Source organism: Cupressus sempervirens, chromosome 3 (assembly GCF_028749045.1).
Source record: "Cupressus sempervirens isolate cs-2001-9-10 chromosome 3, ASM2874904v1, whole genome shotgun sequence".
NCBI classification, from domain to species: Eukaryota; Viridiplantae; Streptophyta; class Pinopsida; order Cupressales; family Cupressaceae; genus Cupressus; species Cupressus sempervirens.
The window spans coordinates 439,612,732-439,638,671 of NC_143120.1; the positions used below are offsets into that span (position 1 = coordinate 439,612,732).

The window sequence follows — 25,940 nt, forward strand, 5'->3', positions numbered from 1 at the left end:
ATGATGTACTTTATGTTCCATCTTTTTCCTCTAACCTTCTCTCTATTTATCAAATTACATGCAGTGGGATAGGGAAGACAATTGAGTTTGCAAAGGATTCAGTGCACATCAAAGATAGTGAGATAGGAAATATTATTGCTACAAAGATTTTTTATCATGCTTCCCATCTATATTCCTTCTCACATTTTGGTCCACCATCTCCACTATTGGAGACTCACTCTCTTTTTTCATGAGAGTCTGCTAAGGTGAAGTTAGGTCACTTGAACTTATGTGTTGTTCTTGAGACCAGTGTTGTGACTTCTGCACCTCCACCTCCTATTCAGATTTCATCTCTTGTACAAAATTACTCTTCAACATTGCCTACTATTGTATCTCTAGTAATTGAGCCACCTATAGAAGTTGTTGAGGATATATCAAAGGCTACACATCTCCTCTTAGATGACAGATTTAGCACACCTATTATTCCACCTCCATTAGAGATTCCATTTCAAGTTTTGAGCATCAGCTAAGACTTCCATTTGCACCTTACATACATAGGTCTTATCATCCTTGTCCACTACCTTTGTTTCCTTCATATTGAAGCCACACTAGTATGTTCATCAACATAGGATTTCTACCATTTTTGGGGGGCTATAGATTCTCAAGCTTCTATCATGGAGGTCTTCATTGTACTTATAGTCTTGAGATGTTTCATTTGTGCATCCTTTTTCTATCTCCTTTTGGAGTAGAGTTTTTCCCATTGGATTTTCTCTATTTCTCTATTTCATAGAGACTTGATTTTGATTAGGTACCTCATCAGGCCTTGTTGTTGGGATGCAAGTCTACTTTTAGCATTGCATTGTTGTTCATCTTGGGGTGGGGTGGTGTTGGGGGGGGTTAGAGAAAAAGGTTAATTTCATTTTATTAATTAACTTACCTTTTCTCTCTTCTTAAGATTCTACTTTATGCACCTTTTTGCATTCATATTTCATAATTAATTAGTAATTATTAAATAGCATTTACCTTTTAGGTTACCCTTTTTGGGTTTTGATCTCCTTATATAAGGATTGATCTTTTTTAGTTATCTTATATCTATTTCATTTCATAGAATACAATTTTCATATTTTTAGAGCAAACCCTCGCCTCTTCTTGTCTTTTTCTTCTCTGTGATAGGTTTTTACATGCAGATATTCGAGGGCTTTATGGAATTTTTTTTTTGTATTGCTCAAATCCTTCATTCTTATCTTTCCCTTCTAGATTGTAGGTTGTGGGTTTTTTTTTCTCCAAAACCCAATTGGACAACATAGTTATAATTCTTATTTTTATGCCCATCTTTTCTTTTCTCTTATGTTTCGGTTTGATTGGGGTTACTAGACATTTACTGTTAATTTTGTTGTAGGGAGTTTTGGGTCCCCTCAAAACCTATCTTAAGGTCCTAATTTGGTACATTTGGGCATTATTTGAATATCTTTTGTATCTAGATTTAAGGGGTTTTGGGTCCCCTCAAAACTTCTTTTTACCTTAATCAAAAAAAAAATTGATATGACTAAATCTCAATACAGTTTCAAAAAAATTGTGACATGTTTAACCAGCAAAGTTTCAAATCCTTCGTAATCTTGAAATGTTTCTTTTAAATAAAAAAATGTTGTTCACAAAGGTAAAACATATTTCGTCCATTGAAAAGAAAAATGACATTATTCCATCATGCTTTTGGCAACATGGGCATCAAATGAAGATAAACATATAGTTGAGTTTTATGGAGTTATTATGGTGTTTTGAAGAAGGGGAAAGATTTGGATATTATAATGTAAAAAGAGAAGAATTTAAAGAGTGCAATGAGAAGGATTGCATCTTATTTGATAGAGGAGGTTCAAAGTATTGTAAAAATGGAAACAACCTACATTAGAGAGGAAGCTATAGTAAATATTGAGATCTTTGGAAACCCATATGTGGTGAAGAAATCTTATATTTATTTAGAGCATATAAATTTTTAAAATAGTTAAAAGAATGTTTATAGATTTCAATTATTGATAATAAAGAAGTAAAAAATTATCAATTCCTTGAAAAGAGAACAAGCATGATTGAGGAAGAGAATAAAGACATGAACAAAAATTATGATGTAAAGGGTGATTTCAAAGAGAATTTTATGTATAAGTGTTATATAAAGTAAAGAAATGAAGGCCATCTCAAAAAATAATGAAAAGGATAACATGGTTAAATGGCATAATGAAGAGAAGAAAGCACTTTTGGGGGATTTTTATTTCCTTCACTTTATTTATGACTTAAATAATATATTTGCATGTGATTATAAGTGTTAAATGCAATGATAATTTTCAATGGAGGATAATTTCTAAGTCTTCAAGGAACTAAGAAAAGAGAAAGAAGATCAATTGATAAAGGAGGATCTATCCATTGAGTGATTGGAAATTAAAGAGTAAAAAATGTGACAAATAGAAGAGGGGTTTAACCTCATGGATGGAAATTTCATGTTTTAGTTTCTAGGTTAGAAAGATGATTATATTGTCAATTTCTAACTCTTTTATAGATGTGTCTCAATCGGTCCATCAAAAAAAAATGTAATAAGGTTTTTAATATTTAGAAATGGTTACACATGGATCAAGATGTACTGTTAACCAAAATTATAAATTACTTACAAAAAAATTAAATAGATTATTTTTTATTTTTTATTACTTTAAAAAATGTCAATAATGTATCTAATCCCTGCATAGTGTTGCTTTAACATTCTTAGGGCAAGTCCTTACTACTAAGCTAGCTAGTAGTGGTTGCTCAACATTTTAGCTAATTTGTGAAGGTATCTAAAATAGAATTTTAAATGGACTTTTAACAATAAATATTATAGATAATTTTTTTGACAAAACATAGGAAGAATAAAAGGGAGGGAAAATATTTTGTGGAGCTATATGTCATTTTTCTCAATAAGCAATGATTTCTTAGTCTAGTGCCCCCTTTTTTCAAAGCTTGGGCATGGGTCCCGTGGAGGGGGCTTTGGCTCTACTTTTTAGGAGCAAAAGGTCCCATGAGAATTTTTTTTGAGAGGGACTAAAGCTTTATTTGGAATCTTCTCCTTATTTCTCAATGAGCAATTGGGTATTTTAGATAATACACTCAATGGGGCTTGGATTGGACATTATGACATTTTTTTTCTTAGGTTTCAAACTAGCTAACTACTTGCAAGCTCTTAGGGAAAAGAGGTAGCTCTTTCCTCTTCCCACTAAGATCTTTCTTGATGAGGACCTCACTATATCACAGGTGGCAAAATTGAGGCATTCTCAAGGCCTATATGCAAAGGCTAGGCACAACAAGAATTTTATTTTTATCAAGAACCTTAGGCTATTATTCAAGATTCTCCTCCTACTTGGAGGGAATCAAGGTCAGATGACAAGACCAAATGACAATCCCAATGATAGTTGGAGAATGAGAGGCCTCCCGTTAGCTCTTTTCTTCTCAATTGTTGGAATAGAAGTTATACCATTTGGTCCTTTCCAAGTCTTCTTTAGGATATCTTTAGCTCTCCTAATATCCTTGTTGTCACCAAGATTCATGAGAGTCATGTTCATCTTTTACCTGGCTTTGTTGGGTAATAATGGCTCTTTGTTTATAAGGATGGGGTCAAGACTTTTGGTGGGGTTAGGGGCTCTAGTGGTGGTGCATGCATGATTCATGATTGAATCTTTGCTTCTACCTATTAGGATTAATAAGACAAAAATAAAAATTACATGCAAATATAACTGATATCAAAAATAATAAACCACACAGAAGAGAACATAAGACACAAAGATTTAACATGGTTCACCTAATCTCTAGGTTGCATTCACCAACAAAAAGTCCAATATTCTTATTATCTAATTATTACAACCTAATTATAATCTATAGTCCCTAATAGGTCAATAATACTACAAGAAGCTACATTCTCCTCATACATAATAAAATCCCTAATCCTAAGCCTTTTTATACAAGATTTTTCCACTTACAAAATTAGGGCTAGAATAAGCTAACCAATAGAAAAATATAATTCATGACGCCTTTTACAATATTAAATTGATTTTTGGCTTTAGGGGTGTCACCCCTCAACCCCACCATGTATCATGATAAGGAGCATGTGTTGGGCCACTAACCCCAAGACCCCGAAAGGGGTGTTGCTACTTGACCCCGCCTAAGGTGTTGCCCTAGAAACCCACAAGGGATGTTGCTCCTTGATCTCTAGAGCTTCAAGGTACTAGCCCCAAACCCTTGTGGTAAAATCTAGGGGAGAACCATGCTAAATAAAGTGGGGGAAAATTAACCTCTAAGTCTAATTAGGCTCCACATCACAACAATATCCCACTTGGAGACTAATCAGGCTTCATAGCAATAACCTCCCACTTGGAGATTGATCATAGCACCACTAAACCCATAGCTCCCACTGGAATGTAAACCATGTTAGACTCTATTGTCTTTTATTTTGTTCAATCTAGAAGACCAACCAAAGTTGAAGATGAGTTCAGCCTCTCCCTTATCATTGCCTTTGTAAACATGTTTGCTAGATTATCATTTGTATGTATCTTTTCCATCTTTAATCATTCATCATCCAAAACTGATCGAATGACATGATACCACAACTGTATGTGTCTTTACTTTGAATGTAGAAAAAAATTATTTGCAAGAGAATGACACTTTGGTTATATGTAAACAAATAATTATCCCTTAGTGGGTGTCCCAATTCTTCCATGAAAAACTAAATCCATATCATCTCCTTGGTTGACTATGTAGCAATAGCATACTCTGACTTTGTAGTGGATAAAGTAGTTACCTTCTACAACTAATAAATCTAACTCACTATTGACCCACCAATAGTAAATGTATACCATACAGTACTCTATCTAGTATCAAAATCCCTTGCCAAATATGAGACAACATAGCCTTGTAAATCAATAGTAGTGATGTAGGAGCATCTTGGTGAAGTTGGAAATCCTACATGTTGGATATTTTTGGCATTGGAGTAGGAGGATTCAGTCATAGGATGGATGATGCTTGGCCATATTGAGCAGTTCTTGGTTGTAGTGTTGTTCGAGGGGCTCGATCTTTGAAGGAGCTTGGCTTATTTTGCATTGTTTAGCTTATATTACATTTCTCAGCATGTTTATTTCTTTGATTATACTACATTACTAAAAATATATTATTACTCGATAATGTTTGGAGTTTTTCTATTGCTTGATAATCTAGCACTTCGTATGGAATTCTTGTGGATTGGATTGGTGGACTTGGTGCATTTAATATGTGTAACATGTGATAGTGACATGGATAAATCATGGGGATGTGTATGGACCTATTTGGGTCTTGTTTATTTATCCTATGTGTATTTAATGATTGATGTAAGTTGACTTGTGGCATTTTATGTTTAGGTGGGTTTTAGAGTATTCTATTTGCAATAGGATGACTTGTGGAGGGCTTTTCTAGAGTTGTAGGCATTCAGTTCAGTATAGAGGAAGCAAGGAGTAGATGAGAGAGTGAAATTTGATTACAAAGCTAGTAGTTATGGCTTGGAAAGCAAGAAGGTTTCTTGGTGGCTTGAGAGCACAAGTTTAGATTCTTCTTGAGGTTTTCTATTGGATTGTGGATCTGGACTAGCTAGGAATTGGATCTTGCAAGATCTTGTAGAATTACTATTGTGATTGCTTTATATTTGGTCATAACCTAGAAGGCCTTACAGTCAGGCATGTTGGATAAAAATCTTATGATTATATTATGAGAATTTGCATTATTCTGGATCTAATTCTTTGTTTTATTATTTATGTAAGATTTGATGATGAAAAAATCCACAGACCCTAGATATCTTGCATGCAAATAACCTATTACAAGGAAGAAAGAAAAGCAGAGAAAGAGAAGGGTTTTCTCAACAAACAAGAAAATTATATTTGCTTGTGCAAAAAAAAAATGAAATGACAACCGATTAATCCTCATGAAGGAGATCAATACCCTAAAAGGGAAATCCTAAGAGGTAAAACCTAGGTTGCATGATAACAATTAATAAAAAAATTAATTATTATATACCTAAAGTTTAGCTTAAGTAAACTAGAGATTATAAGTGAATTAATAATTAAATCAACATGATTTAATTAATAAAAAAATAATTTATTACTATAACATCCCCCTTAAGATAAATTTAGGAAGTAGCTAAAAACCTATAAACAACTACTGAAAGAAGAATTGGGTCTCGACAACAAGGCTTGATGAGGTATCCAAGCAAAAAAAAATTTGAAAAGAGGAGTAATATAGAGAACCACATGGGAAAAACTCTACTCCAAAAAGAGATGGAAAGAATGTTTCAGAAGATAGGAACAACGGATGATCATGAAGAACACCATTAAAGCATGAAGCATCAAATGTTGCCAAACTATTGATCTCAAGAACCTTCATTGTATAGAACATAACCAACTAGAGAAGACTAAGGCTGAAGAGCTGATCAATAAAAGATGGAAGGTATCTTCATGGCCTCCAAAAATAGGAATGAAATAATTTATATATGGTAAATGATCCATCTCACCGAAATGCATAGGTACTCAACCACTGCAATTGCCTAGTACATAGGATCAAATATTGAATATATAGATCACTTCATCGAACCAAGAAAGAAATAGAACCATCATAAACCCACTATAATGTTGAGAGGTAAGACATGAACATTGAAACAAAATGCAATATCTCTTGTATAAAGAAGAACTAGGAACATCAAGTGTACAAAAAAAGTACAAATACCTAAAAGGACATAGTCATCGACACATCATGAGGTTAATATCATGGAAGGAACACTCACTTGACAAAGGAAGATGGCGAATATGGCCAACATGAAACCCCCCAAGGCACTTTATAATGTAGTGTGAGTACAAAAAAACACAAAGATGTGCAAGATCCTGAAATGCAATAGAGTGACACTTTATCTCAATGTGTTTCCAAATATACATACAAATGATGTCCAAATAGACCAAAAGAGACATAAGGCTAATATAATACATAGTACAACCCATGATGAATCATCTAAAGCAATGAAATTTATCCCCAAACCTGAAACAACCAAGATATCCACTAGAATGCAAAAAGGAAAAAAATGAATGGAATGTTTCTGGAGAAGAATTTGTAAAAACAACTAGCATCGCTAGAAAGAGATCGAAAAGACCTTTCCAATGTTATAAAGAATTCCTAAATCAAAGATTGGATGATCAAGATATATCTCTTGGAGTGCAAAATAGAGCTTCTAACTTTGATTGCATAAAAAGTAAACCAAATAGCATCAAAAATCCAAATAAACTGCGCAATCATGAATGTCTCATAAAGATCTTTTTGATGATATAATATTTGTCAAAAAATACTACTGTATGACCAAGATATGGCCAAAAAACCACAAACAGCTTTTTAGGACAAAAAAAATCATAGAAGAGATGGTTTGAAGGCCATCAAATTTTGGCTCAAAAAATGATGATGTCAACACCTGCAGTAGACCTACAATGTGTCAGTACTATTCTGACATCCCTACTGTGTTAGTACTTTGCTGATGTAGGCATCCTTTTTGGGAAGATTTAAAAAGGTTTAAAGCAAAACTCTTTGAAGTAAAACCTTTTTTTTTAAATGCATACACTTTTTAAAAATATCATTATTATTTTTTCAATAAATCCCTCTATTTTTGTGATTTATTTTTTTAATAAAAAATAAATTGTCACCTAGAGAAGCATGCCCAAATCTGGTAGCAAGCAATTTTTTGCTTCACTTGACAACTATGTCCAAATTGGACAAATTTTATATCGAAATAGGGGTTTTGGGGTGCTATGAATCCAACGATGAGGTTCATTTGGGCTCAAAATGCATCGAAAAATGATCTCCCAGATCCAATAAAAAATAACTCTAAAAATTGAAACCCTTTGAAAGAAAAATCACAAATCTGAAAACCAAGTCAAACCTCTCATAAAAAGAAAAAGGGCATGAAGATATAGAGCTCTAATACCATGTTGAAGTTGATGAAAGATCAACCCCATAGCTCCCAAGAATCACTTGCATGCAAAAACATATCACAGAAAGAGAAGCAAAAGTTGTGGAGGTTGGAATCACTAGATCCATAGATGAGACATTCTTGATGAGCAAAAAAGAGATTGTTATTATCAAAAATGAATGAATAATTACAAAGAGATCAATCTTTATGAAAGAAATTGAAACCCTAAGAGGTAAAACCTAGGTTGCATGATAAAAATTAATAAAATAATTAATTATTATATACCTAAAGTTTATCTTAAATAAACTAGAGATAATAAGTGACTTAATAATTAAATCAATATGATTTAATTAAAAAGAAAATATTTTATTACTTTAACAATTTATATTATGTTGTGTGGTTAATTGTTGAGAGCTAGGACATCTCCTTTGGGGATTCTCCTACCTTGCACTGCATCAAGTAGAGCTCCCAAAAAGTAAATATTTACTGGATAATCCTCTCAAATATTTGAGAATCCATTTGATAGAATTCTAATGATTAATTCCATGATGATTCATATACTTGCTAACAACTCCTATTGCATGTGCAGTATCTATTTAGTACATACCATGGAATACATTAAGCTCCCTATAGATGAAGCATAAGGTACCTTGAACATCTTATTCTCCTCTTCTCATGCCTTTGGACACATCTCCTTAGTCAATTTCAAATGACTGAGCAAAGGTGTGCAGACAACTTTGGCATTCTCCCTAGAAAAATATTACAACACCTTCTCAACATAATCAGCCTGAGATGATGGCAATTTTTTTTTCTTCCTATCTTTATAAATTTGCATACCAAGGATTTGGTTTGTTTCTCCCAAATCCTTTAACCAAATGAGTGTGCTAACTACTCTTTTAACCCCCTAATGCGATACATGTTAGACCCAACAACAAGCACATCATCAACATATAAACAAAAAATAATTTAACTATCATCATCCAACCTCTTAAAATAAATACAATGATTTGAATGGCACCTAGTGTATCCATGATCATGCATAAAACTATCAAATTTAAGATATCATTGTCGAGGTGCTTACTTCAAGCTATTTAAAACTTTTCTTCAATCTGTGCACTAAGTTATCCTTACCTTTGACCTAAAATCCCTATGGTTGTAACATATATATTTCTTCATCCAAATCATCATGAAGAAAAGTTGTTTTGACATCAAGCTTCTCCAAATGCAAATCTTCAATAGCCACAATACTTAAAACAATGTGAATAGAAGTCATTTTAACAACATGAGAAATTATCTCATCAAAATCAATGCCCTTTTTCTGTGCAAATTCTTTTACAACTAACCTAGCTTTAAATATTTTCTTACCTCCATCATCTTCTTTCAACCTATAATCCCATTTTACCTATAGGTAACTTACATAAATCCCAAGTTTTTTTTTTCAGTAAAGAGTTCATTTAATCTGTCATTGCAGACTCCCACTGAAGCTTTGTGTCCACCCACATAGCTTCAATATAACATTCAAGTTCACAAGAATCTATTAATAAAGTAGAATACAAAGAGGGATAAAATATTTCTAAAGTTCTACTTAGCCTTGTTAACCAACTAACATTCATTGGGGTGTGTGGCATTTGTTGTTGCAATTTTTGTAGAGCATGAGGAATTATTGGAACATCATCCAGTACTATATAATCATTTTATTTCTTCTCATGTTGCTGTAAAAAATATTTTTATAACACATTCTCATTGAATATGACATCATTGCTTACAATTTTATGATTTTTCATTGAATATGACATCCTTGTTTCTTGCAATTTTATGATTTTTACAATCCCAAAACCTATAACCAAATTAATCAATGTCATATCCAACAAATAAACATTTTCTTGACTTGGCTTCCAGTTTGGTTCTATTTTTTCTAACCTATATGTACAAATGCTTCGCAGCCAAAGGTTTTGAGAAAAGAATAACTCACCTTCTTACTAGTTTATGCTTCCTCCTGAATACCACAACCCAAAGGAATAGAGGGACCCCTTTTAGTAAAATATACAATAGTATTGAAAGAAAATACCCACATATTTAAGGACAATCTTGGATGTAACCTCATGCTCCTTGCACACTCCATTATGTTAGTTTGTGGTGACTAATCAGGGAAGTACTGTACATACTTTATAAATTCTTTGGGGCTCAGGACATCGCCTCAAAAAAAAAAAATTGGACCCTATTTTATCAGGATTTTGTGCTGACATGTAATTATTAATTATAACCCTAAAGTGGTAAAAAATACTTATATAAAAGGGCTTAGGGTTAGGGATTGTTTCATAAGGTGATGCAAAAATTAGTTCTTGTGGTGGTATTGAGTTGTAAGGGATTATAGATTGTAAGATCAAGTTGTAATCACTAGATCATAATAATATTCGACTTATTGTTTAGTGGATGTAGCCCAAGGATTGGGTGAACCACATTAAATCTTGGTGTCTTCTATTCTTTTCTATGTGATCTATTATTTTCTGATATTGTTTATATTTGCATGTAATTTTTATTTTTGTTTTTGGTTTAATCCTAACACATTGTTGTCATGTTCATGCATTCAACACTCCATTTTCATGTGGTGTCCTTGGGACAGTTTTCTATCTATAAATACCGTTAGTGAAACAATACTCTTCAAATTATTTGCTACAATACTCACCACCATTATCAAATCTAAGACATTTTCACCTTTTACTAGTCTCATTCTCAACTAAGCATTTCCATTTCTTAAAAGTTACAAATACATTAGATTTCTTCCTAAGGAAATAAACCCATACTTTTCTAGTTACATCATCAATAAATGTAACTTAATAATCACGGCCACAAAAGGAAGATACCTGAGCTAGGCCCCATACATCTATATGCACAAACTCTAATTTTTTGTCTTTGTTTTCCTTCCCACTCTTCACAAAACTAACTCTCTTTTGTTTTTCATAAACACAAGGTTAACAAAAATCCATATTAACACATTTCAGACCTAGTAAAACTTTCCTTGAATGAAGTAATTTCATACTTTTCTCACTCATGTGCCCAAGTCTTTTATCTCATAGTGTTGTTTTAGAATCTACAACAACTATTTTTTCTCCCTGCATAACTGTAGCAATTTTTCCTAAACACTCATTTTTCTCTGAAACAATCAAAGTGGAAGGAACAGTATGAAATGTACAAAGATATAAGGTGCCTACTTTCACATTTTTTCCTACAACAAAGGAACCTTTTGAGAAATTCCAATTATTATCATTAAAACTAATTATGCAACCATCATCACCCAGTTTTACTATTGAACTTAAATTCCTACTCGGCCTTGGAACATGGCTTACCTCTTGTAGTAGCCAATGGTTCTCATTCAAAAAATTAATCTTTATTTTCCCTTTTCCAACAATCTGATAAGGTCCATTATCCCCCAAATAAACAAGCCCAAAATCCCTTTGGACATAATCAAAAAAATAACCTTTATGGGGATTGACATGAAATGAAGCCCCTAAATCTAAATCCCCTAAATCATCAATATTTTCTAAAGAAAGAAGCAAAGCATCCTCTTCAAATTTATTACTTACCACATTTGTCTCATTGTTTCCATCTGTTATAGTAATAAAATATTTCCTTATTAATTAAATCATTTTGATTTAATTATTAAGTCACTTATTATCTCTAGTTTACTTTAGCTCAACTTTAGGCATAGAATAATTAATTCTTTTATTAATTATTATCACACGACCTAGGTTTTGCCTTGTTAGGGTTTTGATCTCCTTTATAAGGATTGGTCTCTTTGTAATTTTATTCATTCACTTTTCATAATACCAATCTCTTTTTTTGCTCATCAAGAATGGCTTATCTTTGGATCTGGGAATTCTAGCCTCCATAGCTTCTTCTTCTCTCTTTTTGTGATAGGTGTTTGCATGCAAGTGATTCTTGGAAGCTATGGGGTTGATTTTTCATCAAATTTTACATGGTATTAGAGCTCTAGATCTTCATGCCCCTATTCTATTTATTAGAATTTTGTATTGGCTTTCAGTTCTATGCCTTTTGTTCAAAGAGTTTTATTTTTCAAAGTTTTTTTTGTATTGAATCTGGGGGGGGTCACCATTTTTTCGTGCACTTTGAGCCTAAACAAACATCACCGTTAAGCTCAAAGTGCCCAAAAACCCCTATTTTCATATAAAATTTGTCCAATTTTGACACAATTGGAATTTGAGGCTAAATATTTTGCTCCCATGTTGGACACGTTTCTTGAGGCAATGATTTTCAAATTTTTTTAGTACGCAAATCAAAATTTTTTGTTTAAAAAATGAGATTTTGCACATTTCTCAAGGTGAAAATTTTCTAAATTTTGTACACAAATCGATGTTTCTGAAGGCGGTGATTTTGTGATTTTCGTACAAAAATCAAAAAATAACAAAATTTGAGATTTTGGGGCACAAAAATTGAGATAGTTTTGGTACAGAAATGGCATGCTTCTTGAGATGATTTTTGGTGTTGTTTGTCACACTTTTCAAGATATTTTGGCATGGAACCTGAGGTAGTAAATTTTTATTTTTTGCTTTTCCAGTATTTTTGAGCTACATGTGGTTTTTTGGCCATAACTTGCTCATCCAAACTTTTTTTTCGATCCAAAAAAGTGTCAAAAAGTTGATTTTGAGCCCATCATGATTGTGAAGTTTATTTGGATTTTTTATGATGTTTGGTGGCCTATTTTGGCTGTTAAAGTTAGAAGTTATATTTTGCACTCTGAGAGACATATTTTGAGACATTTCATTTTCCAAATTCTGCTCCAGGCACTTCTCATTTAGTTTTTTTTCTTTTTTGCATTCTGATGGATATCTTGGTTGTTTTAGATTTGAGGACCAATTTTTTTGTTTTAGATAAATTTTTATGGGTTATGCTATCTATTATTTTATCCTTATGCCTCTTTTGATCTTTGTTGACATCCTTTTGTAGTATTTTTGCAAACGCACTAAGATAAAGTGTCACTCTATTGTATTTCAAGATCATGGACATCTTTGTGTTTTGTCATACTTGCACTATATTATAAAGTGCCTTGCAGGATTTTATGTTGGCCATATTCTCCATCTTCATTTTTCAAGTGAGTGTTCCTTCCATGACATTTGCCTCATGATGTGGCGATAACACATGACAATATAAGTGTTTGTACTTCTTTTGCACTCTCAATGTTCCTAGTTCTTCTTTCTGCATGAGATATTGCATTCAGTTTTAGCATTCATGTCTTACCTCTCAAGATTAGAGGGGGTTATTTTGGTTTTATTTCTTTCTTGGTTTGATGGAGTGAGCTATGTATTTAGTATTTGATCCTATGTACTAGGTGATTGTAGTGGTTGGATATCTATGCATTTCGATGACATGGATCATTTACCATATAGACATTCTTTCATTCCTATTTTTGGAGGCCATGAAGATACCTTCCATCTTTGATTGATCAGCTCTTCAGGCTTATTCTTCTCTACCTAGTCATGTTCTATACAGTGGAGGTTGTTCAAATCAACAGTTTGGCAGTAGTTGCAGCTCCATGCTTTAGTGGTGTTCTTCATGATCATCTTGTGTTTCTATCTTCTAGAACATTTTTTCCATCTCATTTTGGAGAAAAGTTTTTCCCATGTGGTTTTCTCTATTTCTCCTCTTTATAGAGATTTGGTTGTGCTTGGTTGCCTCATCAAGCTTTGTTGTCGGGGCCCAATTTGCTTTTAGCAGTAGTTTCTAGGTTTTTAGCTACTCCCGAAGTTTATCTTAAGGGAGGGTGTTATAGTAATAATATATTGCCTTATTAAATAAATTATTTTGATTTAATTATTAAGTCACTTAGTATCTCTAGTTTACTTAAGCTAAACTTTAGGCATATAATAATTAATTTTTTTATTAATTATTATCATGCAACCTAGGTTTTACCTTGTCAGGGTTTTGAATTCCTTTTATAAGGATTGGTCTCTTTGTAATTTTATTCATTCACTTTTGATAATAACAATCTCTCTGTTTGCTCATCAAGAATGTCTCATCTCTAGATCTAGGAATTCTAGTCTCCATAAGTTTTCTTCTCTCTTTCTGTGACAGGTGTTTGCATGCAGGTGATTCTTGTGAGTTGTGGGGTCGATTTTCAACAACTTCAATATCATATTGTTTGTCTCCTTCATTATTCTTCTGAGTCCAACAATCTTTCTTCTTGTGCCCTGATTTTCCATAGTACCATCAATATCTTGGTCCCCTATATTGAGACCTCTTTCCCTTTGATTTTCCTCTTCATTTCCCATGATTTCTAGAATTACTTCCTCTCTCATTCATTTTGCCTCTTCTTTGTCCATTCAAAGCACTTCCTGATGTAGATCCACCTGAGCTTTTCCTACAAGTTTCCTCACTCAGAATAACACCAATCACATCATAAAATTTTAGGGGATTAGATCCAGAAATAGAATACTCACAGCCTTTACCAAGCCATTCCAACTTTCAAGCAAAGAAAGAGCCCTAATTTCTTTATCAAATTTAACATTTACAGAAGATAATTTACCTGTTGCCATATTAAACTAATTTAAATGATTTTAAATTGATTCACCTTCTATCATGTTCATATTAAATAAATGCTTCATAAGAAATACCTTGTTTGAAGTAGATGACTTTTCATACAACCTTGATAGGGTTTGCATCAACTCTTCATTCTTCTTCACTTTTGTAATATTAAATGTCACTGATCGTGCCAAGCATCAATGGATACTTCCAAGTCCCTTTCTATCCATAATATCTAATTCCTCGTCATAGATGTCAGTTTCTTAGATTTTCCTTCCAATGGTTGCCATAAATCCTTTTGATATAGTCCTCCATTTGTATTTTCCATAATTGAAAGTTATGCCTCTTAAACTTCTCAACCTTCAACTTACCCTCATCTACCATTTCTCTCACTCAATCGTGAGACCTTATTATAAAGGATAGCTAAAACAAAAAAAAAAGACCTTTCTTTAACACCACTTGTTAGGATTAATGAGACATAATTAATAATTACAAGCAAATATAACCAATACCAAAATGATAAATCACACAAAAGAGAACACAAGACACAAATATCTAACATGGTTCACCCAATCCCTTGGCTACGTCCACCAACAATGAGTCCAATATTCTTACTATCTAGTGATTATAAAATGATTACAATTTGTAATGCCTTACACCTCAATACTACTGCAAGAAGCTACAATCTCATCATACATAATAAAACACCTAACCCTAATCCTTTTTATACAAGATTTTGTCACTTACAAAATTGGGGCTAAATTAAGCTATCCAATAGAAAAATATAACTCTTGGCACCTTTTACAATATTAAATTCATTTTTGGCTTTGGGGACATTGCCCCTCGACCCTGCCATGTATTGTGACAAGGAGCACACCTAGGGTTACTAACCCCAAGACCTCGCAAGGAGCACTGCCCTCTGAACCTGTAAGGGGCATTGTTCCTTGACCCCTGGGGCTTGGGGGTGGTGCCCCCAAACCCTCGTAGTAAAATCTAGGGAGAAAATTCATTGAATAAAGTGGGGAAAATCAACCTCTAAGTCTAATTAGGCTCCACATCACAATAGTACCTTAGTCCTTTACTTTGATTCTTTGGCTAAATCCATGTGGGTTTGTATTAACCATTATGCTCCTCATCTTAAAGACTTCTTTACTGTTTTTTTCTACTTTCTATCAGCCACCTCACCCTATGCAATACATAGTATGGATGATGCAAAACCTTTTACAGGCTTATACAAGTGCATTTCTTGGTTCTCCACCATGGGTGACATCACCAGCTAAGGGGATTTTATTGCATGTACCATAGATATCCAGAGTCCTCTACATGATCATGGGCTTGATTCAGTATGTACCTTTTAGATAGATCCTTCCAGTTTGGTCTTTAGTGCTCTTCTGATGACACTCAGGAGCCTTTTATGTGCTATGAGCATCATCTCCTTTAGTTTTGAGAGGTTTTGGATTTGGTGATCCTAAATGGTCTTCCTTGTTTGTTTGGCTCTGATATCTTCAGTTGTTGGCCTCACTACGGTGGTGTGAGTGCAATGGATTATGCTCTCTCTTGTACCTCCATCTCTTTTGTCACCTTCTTCACTACTTATCACCTCCCCCTTTTCAACCATTCTCTTCTCAAACTCTCTCTCCATGCCTCTCTACCCCTCCCTCCCCCCCCCCCCCCATTGCACTACCTCGCACATGTACTTCCTTTTTATTTTCAAGTGTGATCATGAATTATTTACCCTCCATTTTAGGTGGCTCCTTCCCATGCCTCTTTCATTGAATCTGTCAATGCCTCCTCCATGTTTGACCTCCTAGAAAATATGCTTTAGGAGTTTTTCGTCCTCTCCATCCTTCACAAGACCATCTCTTTTTCTCGCATCTCCAAATGGAGGAACACATGTCCTATAAACCAATGGTTCCATGATGAATACAAATATTTCCAACGTTTGATTCATTTGGCCTTTACCTCCCACTTCTCATCCTTCACCCAATTATGTCTCTCTTGGTAGCCTTCTTCATCACAAGAAGTGGTTGTTCATTTTGTTCCAGTGTCAAACTCTCTTTGTCTCCCTCCAAAATTCCCTCAAGATGTTTGGCACATTGTGTTCCCTTGTCACCCCTTTCCAAACCCCAGTACACCCTAGACCACAACTCCTTACTTTTAGACACCTCCACTCTCTCTAACGTCTCAGGCCAGCTCACTCCTCTGACCTATTACCACCTCTTCACCTTCTCCAACATTAGTAAGGCTATCATATCCATGAGTTGTAGTAGGATAGTAGATGAGGAAGGGTTATAGGTAGAACTCTTCAAGCTTGGTAACACAATCTTGGGCCATTTCCTCAATGTATGCTTTAATAGGGTGATATGCATGGGATACACCAACTCTTGGTCAAGAAACATTATTACCCCATTCACAAAATTAGGTCAAATTTGTACCCCAGTAGCTATAGGACTTATCATGATTGGGCACTCTTCTGTTAAACTTATGCTACTATGTTCAGCATTATTCTCTCCAAAGAGCTTGAAAAGAGTGTTAGAAAAGTAAATTTCACCAAGATAATTGAGAGGGAGGGATGAATTAGTTATCAGATCAATACATTCTTTATTAACCCTTTTTAAATCTCAAACATGTGATCAATAAAAATAAAAACCATAAGAAGATACATATACATAATAACACTAGATATGATAACTAGGGAAACCCTTGATCAGAGGGAAAACCCTAGTAAGAATGGTACCCATAAAATGATGTATTAATAAATAAGTTCCTTGTAAGAGGATGGAATCTATTAGGATCCAATAAAATACATTCAGTACATATCAGTCCCTGCTAGAAGACTTTGAATCCTAGTGAGGAGAGTCCAACCCTATTAGGAGTTGTAGAAGGTAGAAGGACCCACTATCCAAATAGCTTTAAGCGAAAGACCACCGAACTCACCGTCCAATTGGTACTACTATATTTGGACCCAAATTGTGATGGCAGGTCATCATAATTATGACATCTACCTATTTCCCAAGCTACAGAACCACAAATTGACTCCCATTGAATGGTCGTCAAACTTTTTCTATTATAAATTACGATGGCAAGGATAACTATTATAATAGCGACTGATAAAAATTGTGTAAATTGGAAGAAGGAAGGAACAAGATTTCATATTCATGACATCTTAAGATTCCATTCTATTTTCATAATTGTGATGTCAATGCGACAATTGTGCTATGGAAGTGACATTCATTCGTCAGGACTAATTGGTGTAATTACAACAACAATGTTGTAAAAGTGATGGCTATTCATTAGAATAGGACATCACAATTGCAATGGTTAGTCAATTATTATTTTTAAATGTTTCGTGTAACACCTAGGTTGCTTCTGTTGTCAGAGAGGCTTGAAGCTCTATCTCGCATAGAGCTATATCTCAGAGTTCTCTTTCCAGAAGGGGCTAGGTGACATGGACAAATGTGACATTGAAAGGACACCTTCAATGAAAATAAATGTGCTTATAGAAGTGGGTCAATGTGGTTTAAGTGAGTTAGTTGTAGTTAATAAGAAGCCTTCCAATCAATTTGGACTGCAGTCTAGTTTGGGAGTAGATTGTCCATGTGAAGTTGCCAATGATAGATTCTTACCACAGGTTTTCCTTAATAAGAAATGTTTTTGATTCAACTAATCATGACAATAGTTTTCCAAGCACAAGATTAGGGTCCCTACATGAAATATAAATATCACAAGGATTCAAAATGGGGAAGACTTACACAATACCAAGAAAACCTATAGAGTGTTGAGAAATGGATAACCTTATGAATAAGGATAAGGAAGCTATAGATTTTCACAATGCTCTTCACTCATTCACTCTAGTAAATCAAATGTTGAACTGTAGAAATTGTACACCATCATATGCACAATGGGTTTATCTTTCCTCAGACTCTAGTGATCACTTAGAAAACTCCATCAAATGTTGGGGGAATGGATATCCATTAAAGATTAACTATGCAGATTCATTGACCCCTACAAGTGGAATATTATTTGATAAAACTATTACAAATTCCATGGACACGGACTCCAACTTGTTTGCAAAGAAAGTTCAAGAGCATACTAGATATTTTCCTATTAAGGAGGAAATCTTGATTGAGGAGGAGAATATGGATTATCATACTGTAATGAGTACAAGTCGAAAGGATTTAGCTCATTGACTAAGAAAAATATTTTCAATATCAAGAATATTCTAATAAGACTCAGCAAACATAATTCACCCATAGTTACTCCAACTGAAAGTTTCTTTAAAAGGATTGTCACCAGCTCCACAAAAAAAAAAATAAGATCTATTAAAATAGAAAGCTTTGGGAAGCCCCAAATTTAGTTCTACATATCTTGGAGGGCGGGCTTCTGCAAAGGAAAATCTAAGTGAGTTTCAAAATAGATACGGTTCATCAATCAAAAAGAAGAATTCAAAAACACTCAATGTAAGAACTGGTAGTAGCTTTGCAAGCTATATTTCACCAAGGATAAGTTAGAAACCAAGCAACATATTATGCAATGTGAAATCATTTAATCCATTAGTTCAATAGAAACAGGTAGCAACATCAATTATGACAAGTAAATTCTTGTCATATTTTGAGAAAATAGTTTTTGTTTTATAATATGCATTCTTTTTTTTAATATATTGAACAAAATATATTTTCTATTTTTTTTTACTTCTCTCAGTGTAACAAGGATTCTTTTGAATCACTTGCATGCCTTTATTTGAAATTATTTTTTCATTTAGCTTTGAAATTCATGTGATACTATTGTTCTACAATAGTGACTTATCACCATTTTTAGTTTTGTTTACATTGTCACTTCATTTTGCAACTAGGAAAATCATTGTTTTTCTCATTATTTGGTTGTCCTTCTCCATTGTTTCTCACAGTCTTCCATGACTCATGATTGTGATAACAACATTATCCCTATTTATTTTAACCCTTCATTTTATCATCTACTAGTCATGTAAAGAACTATTTTAAATGTACTTGTAAGAAAAATAAAAAGGCATACATTAAGATTAGACTGGTCAAGCATCCCAACATTGTACAACTATGATTAGACTAGTCAAGCATCCCAACATTGTACAACTATTTTAAGTCATGGAAAGAAATACCAAAATCTATTTTGATATGAAATGTATTATAGGAGAACTCTTCAACAAAGTTGCCAAAGGAAAGATAAAGGAGGATGTAGCAAGGAAATACTTCCAACAAGTTATCAATGTAGTGGACTTTTGTGATAGCATTGGAGTTTATTACAGAGATTTGAAACTGCAAAAGTTGAGTCTAGATCAGAGCACCAATCTGAATGTCTTAGACTTTGGATTAAGTTCAATGACTCAAAAACTTAATCATGATGGTCTATTGCATACAAATTTTGGTAGTTCCTATTAGAAATAGGGATTACTGAGGGGGGGTGAATCAGTAATCTATTAAATTTAGTCGCTAATTGGATATTATTTCTTACTTTAAATCATATATAACAAAGTAATAAAGTAATGTTGAATAATAATAGTAACCATGCACAAAGATAACTCATAACACCATATTTTGTTAACTAGGGAAACCCTAGCCAAGGGAAAACCCTAGTGGGGATGATACCCACTAAATAATATATTGATATATAAGTTCCTTGTTAGAGGATAGACCCTATTAGGATTCAATGAGAAAATTTAGTATAGAGAGTCCCTGTTAAGAGACATTGAATCCCTGTTAGGAGATTCCAACCCTATTAGGAGTTGTGCCAACCATGTTAGGAGTTGTGGTACAGTAGATGCAAGATGAGCCCACTACACAAACATGCACTTTCCAATTACGAGAAGAGCTCACTACCCAAACAAGTAATCAGACTTTTGGAATATAAGTATTGTAACTTCTTCCTTGACTGGTCTATCTTCAGCAGAATCTTAGATCACAAATATCTTTACAAAACTTCTCATAGACCGCTTTCACAAAAGTTCACATACAGTTGCTCAACACCACACACACATAATTACAATTACACTTTTGATTGCAAGATGTCCTTTGCATAAATATCATGCCTTTACAAAAATTATTACTAGGTTAGCTAAGACTGTAATACACTTTTCCAACATAGATTAAACATTTAGGATGTCGGGCCTAATTGGATAAGTAATTTTTTGTAAACAAAATAATTCCTTTCATTCAATTTCACTGTCACGTTTCATTAAAACATGAATATTTCTTTTTCGTACAGTCCATACTGACTTTTGAGGTTATACGCATCATCATCAACATGTATACTATCTCCATCTAACTTTGCTAGTCATAATATGACATTGGCAACAAGTTATAATCAAAACAATACACTATTGTATAACAAATTCCATACTTGGACAATTTTCTGACTACCAAAAGCTAAGTATCTTTATTTTTGAGGTTTATAGTAAGCATGTACATCATGTGTTTCCATAAATGACAATAATTACATATCTCTGTTAGCCAATTTTCAACAACTCTTACATATGTTTCACAAGAGATGATTACAAGAAAAGGCTTTTTTTTTTGTTTTTATGGCTAGTTTTCTACATTTTCAAGATCCCAATCTGATGGTCATGCACAATAAGATATACAGTTGATAAATTAAATATCCATCTTAATTTTCATATATATGACATTAGAAGGATAATGGACACGTTTTAACTCCCCATCCTAAAACCTGACTCATTATTCCCTAGTTGATGGAAGTTCCATTATTCAAAACAAAATGCAAGCCTTACATTTTGAGATAGAGTATATGACCTTGTTAGCAAAATTTTTGACAAAGAAAACTTCAAGATGATTCATAATTCATCCCCTTATAACACCCATGTGAAGAGGTTATCAAGCTTAAAATGTAATTGATGTCATTTATTTTTCTCAGGGCTTCATCTATTACACCTACTTGAAGAGAAAAATATAGCAAATAGTGAGAAGTGCTTTACATCTACTCACTCATTTTCTAGTATATGCAAAAAATGAATTGCATAATATGAAGAAAATAGATTGCATAATCAAGATGCAAGGAAATAAGAATGGAAGAAGAGGTAACTTGCTATCTTTTGCAAATATTTTTGAGGTGACACCTTCATTCTTTGTAGTGGAGTTGAGAAAAACTAACAGAGATACAATATAATATGAAAAATTATGTAATCAATAGCTTAAACCTTCTCTCAAAGATATCATATTGGTTTGGCCAGACGATGATCATACTTTGGGACTTGCATCATTCTTAAGGAAAAAGCTAAAATTATTAAGTCAAATTTGAAGAAACCAGATTGCAAAATTAAGATGTTGGGATAAATGGTTTGTACAATTAAAACCAAAAAAATAAATATCCAAAATCATTAATCCTTGTGAATAATCATTTTTCTCAGCATAAAAAGTTGTAATGAGAATGTGATAATAAAATCCACATGCCCAATTCTATTAATTTTTTTTTTTTAAATTAACTTGTCCACAATTTCAAAAAATTGATGACCTCAATCTAAATATTAATGACAAGGGAGAAATAAGAGCAATCGATGGTTCTTTGTTAGTTATTAATCACACAACACTTCAATATTGATTTTGAAGTCTAATCCAAATGTTGACTATGAAATTAATTTAAACATAAAAGTGTTGGTGATAAATGAAGGTTAATCATCAAAATCATATCGAACAATTTGTAGTAGTTATTAAATTTGCACAAGTTAACAATGACGTTTACTTTAACATTAATTGGCCCTTTCAAAGAAGTTGATAACCACTATAGAAATATCAATGATCAAAAGAATGATAGTATTTCCAATACTCAAATGTTAGTTATTAACTCCACTGAAATGTCAATGAAGGGAAATTGTAAGCTACTTGTGAGGTTATGAATTGCATTTCATGCATAGAGATTTGATAGTAGTTATTATAACTACTTTAAGAATAATTGCTATCTCCTAAGACCTTAAAGTAAATGAATATAATAACTATTATAACTAATTTCGTAATTAATACTTGCAAGAATGCTAGAACACATGCTTGCAAATACAAAAGAGAAGACATGAAAGCTCTGAATCAATGAATGAACATCATAAAAAAATTGACCTGATAGATTTGTACTCAAAGTATAGAGACATAGACATAAAAAAGAATAATGGTATATGAACTATTCAAACAAGACACCCTAAAGAGATGTAATATCAATGATGATATAGCATGAAGTGTGATACCGAATGTTGATATAAAAACTTCTAGACAATCTAACCCAAAAATGTTGTAGCATGGAACCATGAATTGTAAAAATATTATATTTTTAATAAATGTAATCTCATTGATCATAATACTTCCCAAAAATAAATAAAGATATTATTACACATGCTTAATGTGGTTGAAAGTGCTACACTTAACCATTGAACTAGAGAGGCTCATTTAACTATTGACCAAGGACATATATTCTTGGATGATGTTGGTACTATATGTGTAGCAAGAACTCTCTAAGCCACCGATCAATTACATAAATAAAACTAAGTTAAATAGTTGACTAAGCAAAAACAATGCTAAAATATGAAGTCTGTCTATACAATAGTGACTTCAAGTAGAGATGAGTAAATTAATGTATTATAGTTAATTTGTAATTCTAACTACTAACTTCATTACTAATTTATATCACTTAAGAAGCATAAATATCATAGTTATTTAATAGAAGAAAATAAAAATTCTAACTATTGCTTAATTAAATGAAACTAACTACAAGAAAATTGCATTGCCTCAATTGGTAATTGCTTAAGGAGACGTAACCTCAAACTCACAAGTAACATTAATGCATCATCAAGTCATTCACTTAATTCCTCTAAAATAGTACATAGTGATAGTAGTAGAACATCTTAGCTAATCAAAGAACCAAGCAAAATTTAAGCATATCACATGTGCATTGGTTGATCCCCCAACTATAGGCAAAACTAGAATTTATACATAATTTGAGAGAGTGGGCCCAATTACATCTTAAATTCTAATGATATTATTTTCTTTCAAATGGCCATCATATATGTGATATTTGCATGCTTATTTCCAGTATTTTTCTCAAATAATTTCTAAATGAATAGTTTGTGCAACAATAATATTTGTTCAAAACCAAGTAATATTGTGGTTTGAGTCATAAATTCAGGAGAAGTCTAAGTGTCTATAGTAGAACCTTTAACATCACATAGAATCTTCCATCATTGATTTCTAATTCAACTTATAGATTATAATTTCAATTGTTAGTCATTATGTCTATAACATTTTCTTAGTCCAGTTTATTTTTACCATCAATTCTAGTTTAAACTTGTCGAGTGATATATTTTTACAAGCATCAATCATACTAGACTAACATTAGACTTCTTCAAGCATATTAAAAGCTACAGCTTCTAGTCAAAATTTTAATATTTTCTTTTTCCATTTAAAACCTTCTTACCTCTTTTATTTAATGATATTTGTATGCTTCAAGGAATATAACTTCTAGCAGTGTGCCAAAAGGTCTCACATCTTAGATTCTTAATTGATAAAATATCTTTAACTCATCCATTTAGATCTCAAAATCTTTAGATGTTTCTTCATCACCATTGTTGGGACAAAACTATAATCAAAGAATTGAAAGTGATATCTAGTCTAAATATAAATCTCCATAAATACATTGCAAAGATGGAAGTCTTAAAACTTCTGAGTTATAAACATGTGTTAAATTGGTTATTCTAGTCCCTTATTTATGAAATTATAGGTTCTTTTGGAAGGAAAATTAGTCTTCCTTAATTTATTTAGACCAGAATACACATATCATAAGTCATAGACTCATAAGCATAGTTTACCAAACATTCAAGACCTTGCTTGAAAGCAATAACCTTATGATCTCTTAACTGAAGCAACCCATATTTCAGCGTAATGAACTCTTAAATTCTATCTATAGAATTCATCATCTATATAGATTAGGAAAGTACCAAATACTACATACCTCACTTCATATTTTGATGCAATCCTAGTAAACTTGTTTGCATTAAATTTGGCAAGCACAATCCATTTATCCCCATCAGCAAGCACTAGAGCAAAAAAATCTAATTTTCAGTGGTAGACCAAAACTAAATATAAATCTCCAAATATATCTTGCAAAGATGGAGGTCTTGAAACTTATGAGTTGTTCATATGTGTTAAATTGATTATTCTAGTCCCTTATTTCTATAATAAGAGATTATTGTGGAAAAAAAAATACTCATCCTTAAGTTATTTAGACTAGAATATGCATATACCATAAGTCATAAGCATAGTTTACCAAATATCCAAGACCTCACTTGAAAGCAATAACCTTATGATCTCTTACCTAAAGTAACCCATATTTCAACATAATGAACTCTTAAATTCTATTTATAGATTTCATTATCCATATAGATTAGAAAACTGCCAAATACTATATAACTCACTTCATATTTTGATGCAATCCTAGTAAACTTGTTTGTATTATATCTGGCAAGCACAATCCATTTGTCACCATCAGCAAGCACTGAAGCGGTAAAATCTAATTTTAGAAAACTACCATAATTAAAAAGGTTGACATAAGTTTTAAATTAAAACAATTGACATAAGTTCTAGAAAATTTATACACTTAACCATTTCTTTTTCAAGTCATCCTTAAATTGTTTTCCACGTCTCCATATTGCAAAGACAAAAGGCCATAGAGTATCCAAGCTATAGGGTTCAATCGATAATACTATCTCCCCCATGGAGGAATCATTTGTCAAGTTGTAGGTGCCCACCCTACTTGTTAGATTGTACTTCAACATAAGTCAATAATTTATTAATGGGGGACAAGTCAACTTACCTAATGAGGGATCATGAATCGTGAGAAGATATTCTACAACATGAAGAAAGGTCCTACTGTAACTACAACAACATTATGTTATGGGTAATTACCATAGTCATCATCCCAAAGAATATGAAGTACATGAGGGTAAAATACATGAAGAAGAAATTCCAAAATAATTTCCCCATTGACCACTCAAAGGAAGCCATGGAGTAAATGATCACTCAATAGATGACTACTTGGAGTATTTTGTATGGAAATTCTATTGCCCCCTACTTGCATTTCAATATTGTTGAGCCACAGTGATATATAAAATTAGATTATTTCCATTATTTCTGCTCATAAGTGGATGACTAGTATGTCGTGCAACACATAGCATGAAGACTCTCCAATAGACATCATATGTGACATACACTTCTATACTCATAGCCAAACATTTGATCTCAAACATTGAACTCAAATATTTGATCTTAGACACTTTTACCATAGACATTAAACCCATATCTAGATATAATTTTTTATCAAATGCATGAGTATTTTCATTATGTTACTGATGTTTAATATTGAGGTTTCTTACATATTTAATCTCACAATTTATAGAGTTCTCATACTAGGTATTCTT

At 32.8% G+C, this 25,940-nt stretch overlaps 1 pseudogene; it reads left to right on the forward strand.

Annotated features, from left to right (window-relative positions):
- LOC149566946 (CBL-interacting protein kinase 5-like) overlaps positions 1-21,784 on the forward strand; it is a 76,462-nt pseudogene extending 54,678 nt beyond the window's left edge.
- Positions 21,785-25,940: the final 4,156 nt, after the last annotated feature.